Here is a 4642-nt window from a genome sequence, read left to right on the forward strand (position 1 = left end):
GCCCCTCACAAAGGAGGCGACGAGCGCTGCGGGGAGACCCGCCGCGCATGCGCGCCCCCGCCGCCCCGGGAGCGCGCCCCCGCCGGCGCGGGAGCGAGCGCGCTGCCCCCAGGCCCTCCCCGGCCCGCCAGGTGTGCGGGTGTTGCTGCCGAAATTCGGAATACGTAAACAAATGTTCTTAAGAAAGGATGTTCTTTGATGTCTGATATTTGTGAGCTTTCAAGCCTAATGAGTGAGAAGGGGGATTTAATCCCTGAAACAGGCAGCTGTCAAGCAAGCGCTGAGTGATGTCCCGGCGTTGAAAAGACAAATTAGCTGGCGGTGGAATTGCCTTGTCAAGGTTCAGGGCTGGACGTGTTCCAGTGGTATCCGACCTAGGGGAAGGTTAACAAAGCCTGGGAAGGAGGCGTTACCACTGATAGTGGACACAAAGAAGGCAGAATTCACGGGAGAACTCCCAAGATAAGGAAGAAACTGCTAAAGACAACTCGGCGACTGCGCGGAAGCAGCTGGCTGGGAAAACGTAATTCCGGCAGGGGGAGATGCGTGACCGACTCAACAAACCCACCGACCCACAAGAAGAGAAAGACTGAGCATGCGGGCCAATTAGCATGAGAAGCGAGAGAATAATTAACCACTGGAAGACAGAATACTAGCTAGCAAGAGAACGAGGTAACTTGTAGCCAATGAACATTAGCGCCTTTTTTGCTAAAATGTATAAGAGCGAGAAGTTTTGGGAGTAGTCGTGAAGGCTTTGTGGATTTCGCAGAGCACCCCTTTCTGCGCAGAGCTGTCGATAAACCAAACGCCGGGGCTCTGTGTGTGGGCTGGCCTCTTGCACACCGGCTGGAAGGAGCTCGTTTTGAAAGGAGCCGCACCGCTGCCGCCGCTCCGCGCACAAAAAAGCCTCCTCGGCTACGAGAACTGCTCCTTCACGCCATGAGAATCGCCAGCCTTGCTCCTGTGTTCCCGTATCTTCCACCTCCCCAGCGCATTCTCTGGGGTTCTGCTCCCGTGGTGCAAGGAAGAACATTTACATGAATGAGGAAACTTATGGATGTGTGAAATCTTGAGTGATACATAGCAGAGGCAACCAGAACTTCACTTCTTGAAAAATTCTGTCAGTTTGGATTTTGTATTCCAGAGCAAGCAAGAAAGGGGTGAAAAGGAATTCCTCTGAAAGTCTTTTATGCAAACAAGAGTGACCAGAAAGCAGCCTAGTTGCACGCAAATATGAATTTGCGTGGGTCTGTGTCATCGGGGGTGCTGTGTTAGGGCAAGAGGATGTTTAATATGCAAGGCTGGGGGCTGCTTTTAATGTACACACATGGAGGTAAAGTCACAGGATCCAGTCTTGCATTCTACGAAACAAAGGCCTAAATTTTGACTTGCAATCATAAGAATTGCATTTTAACCATGGTTTTATTAAAAGCTTTATCCTTTCTGCTCGGTCACCTCAGTAAGGTTTCCCTGATCCTGTATCCTATGCAGTTTTGGTGCTTCCTCCTCCATCATGCACCAATAGCTACAGCAGCTGATCCCTTGCAGGCATTGGAGACCAGGTATGCAGTTCCTTATGTCAGAAAATTTCCCAAGGTGATGAAACATCTAAACTTGCTCTGCCAGTGCAGGAAAGCACTGGGTTCCCAACAGGTGCTTTGTCCCAGTGGAAACGTCACACAAACACTGGTAGCCAGTGGTCACCACAGCCTGAGGTTCTAACAGAGCCTTGACATACACTCTTCTTTACAGGAATGGCTCTGTTTCTTCCTACCTGGAGCACAAATGGTGTTGGTTGTTTTGTGCTTCTGTTGGAAATGGAAGGCTGGAACTGTACATGCCAGCCCTTGCTCTTTTTCCTTGGTGATTCAGAAACGAATAATTGATTGAAGAGTAAATTATCTCACAATGGTAAAGAAGCTGGTATTGAGGGAAAGCCTTCCTTGTCATCTAGATCTGCAAAATATTTAATTTTGGGTAAAAGTTTCTTGCACGGCACTTACTTAAAAAGCTTCAGTCATTTCCTTAGTCAGTTCCTGTGTAATTACAATTAAATTTTCATTCCTAGGAGGCTGGCCTGAGTTTAGGCCTCTGCTGATGTAAAAACAATTCTGAATCTGTCCTTTATAGCAGCTCTACTCAGTTCAGCTCTGGTACATAGATTTGCTCATCTCCCTTTTCAAATGTAACATTATTAGTAAAGCACTTATTCTACTGCAAGATCACATACTGTTCTGGCATATTCTGGTCCTGTCTGATGTTGCCTATATTCCAACTACAGGAACAAAAAGAAATGAGCATGAAGGACATGCTTAAATTCTGAGGTGAAAATACCAATTGGTCTTCTACCATAGAATGGATCACTGAAAAAAAAAAAGGAATATGAAGGACCCAATGAAAATACATAATGGTTACACTAAAAAATAAACCAAAACAAAACCAAGCAGGGGAGGGAGGGAAAGTTCAGGAGAATAGAGGACAGGAATACAATTTTTATTAACGTGTACAGGTATGAAATCTAGCTACAGTCCACTTTGTGATTTCAGTTCCTGAGGGTTAGACTAGACCTGATGCACACATTCAAGACATTTGCATTATTCTAGCAGAATATTTTCATTTCTGTTATCCTAAAATGTTCTGGCAATTAAACCTAAAATAAAATGGCAGTTGCTGATGCAAATACCTATTTTTCAAAAGTCTAATCAATTTTACATTTTGAATTGAAAACTACAAGCTGCATTCACCATTTTTTCCTGTAACTTATCTGCCTTCATTGTTCTTTACAATGACTCCACTCTACAATGACTTCACTTGTAGTTTCCTGGACCATAAAGACAGTTATTATCTTATATTATATTTCAGCTTTCACTATTTATTAGTAAGACTCCAAGGTTGATTCGGGTCATTGGGAGTGTCTCTCCTAAATGGAAGATGGTTTGAATACAGAAAACATCTGGAGATGGCCTAAAGAATACGCTAACAGGACATGATTACATGTTTTTCAAGCATGCTTTATAGAGGTTTTTCAAGAAATATTAATACACTGGTTTAATACAGCGTTAGCTTTAATGCAGTAGTAAGTGTAGAGTATTCATGATTTTGGAAAAAAATACACTGTGAGGGGAAAGATAGGTGCAGATCAGGCTCATTCCCTAAAGGGAAAGGGTATAAACAACTGGTAAGGGATCAGGAAGAGGGAAAAATAGGAGTGGCAGTGAAGCAAGTATAAAGTTGCACATATTCTTATCTGCATACACAGATTATAGGATTAACTACTTAAGCAAGGAAGCAGAAGCTATGCTAATCTCAGAGCATATTGATTAGCGTGCTGTTCTCTAGCCATTACCATTTAGCAGTTTAAACATATTAGGAGAGGAAATTCTTAATACATGTTTGAAAAGGACAGAGCAATAGCTATGCAAATTAAATTCGAAAGGACCGTCTACATATAATGATTGGCAGGAGAGGAATGAAATAACGTTGCAGCAGCAATCTAATTCTGGTGGGTTTTTAAAATTTATTATTATTTTGACAAATAATACAGAACACTGCAATATACCTGCAATCCTGGGCTTTTATCTACCTACCCCTTGAAATGATACCAAGAGTATTATTGCCCAAAATATAAGGACTATATAAACACTTTTAAGGTGTGATTTTCATATGACACTGAAAAGAGACATTGTGCTTGATATTGTTTTGTCATATAGTTTTTATCACACATCTCAGATTCATCAGCTGACGTAGCACCTGCCAAGAGTTTTGTCTGTATATTTAGGTCTAGGCCTCTGATGTATCACCGTCCCTTTTCCTAGAACAGCATGGCATTTAAATGCTGATTTTTCCTGCAGCTAACCTGTGCAGAATATGCAGGTTGGAAGCAGGGAGAAGCCATGAGGGAGGGAGGGAGGGAGATGCATGCTGAAGGGATCCAGATAAGGTGACCAACATGTACTTCTAAATGCTGTCAGCTCCGCAGCTGTTGAACGTGTGGAGTTCCGTGCCCTCATGTTCACTTTTCCTTAACTGACACCGGCTTCCTTGAACTAGCACCTTGCAGGAAGAGCCGGGGGTGACTCTCTAGCACAGTCCTGCACTCACAAGGAATTTTATTTAGGCGATTATCACGGTGGGCAGGGGAGGGTTAGATACCACCCCAGCTGGACAATCACAGAATCCTTAGGGTTGGAAGGGACCTCTGGCGATCCCCTAGTCCACCCCTGCCCAGGCAGGGTCACCTAGAGCAGGTGACACAGGAACGTGTCCAGCTGGGTTTTGAATGTCTCCAGAGCGGGAGACTCCACCACCTCCCTGTGCAGCCTGTTCCAGCGCTTTGCCACCCTCAAAGCAAAGAACTTCTTCCTCATGTTGAGGTGGAACTTGTATTTTAGTTCATGGCCTTTGCTCGTGGGGCACCACCAAAAATTCTGGCACCATCCTCTTGGCGCTCGCCTTTGAGATATTTAAAAGTATTGATGAGACCCCCCGCTTCTCTGGATGAAGCATGCCCAGCGCACGGCTGGGCACACACTCCCTCACAGCCGCGGGGCGCGCAGCCCGCCCCTCACGCCGCCGCCGCGGCTCCCTCCCGCCGCTGGGGGGCGGCCGCGCCGCCGGCCGGGCGGCGCGCGCTGCGGCGGGG

The sequence above is a fragment of the Passer domesticus genome, chromosome 1 (assembly GCF_036417665.1).
Source record: "Passer domesticus isolate bPasDom1 chromosome 1, bPasDom1.hap1, whole genome shotgun sequence".
In the NCBI taxonomy this organism is placed as follows: domain Eukaryota; kingdom Metazoa; phylum Chordata; class Aves; order Passeriformes; family Passeridae; genus Passer; species Passer domesticus.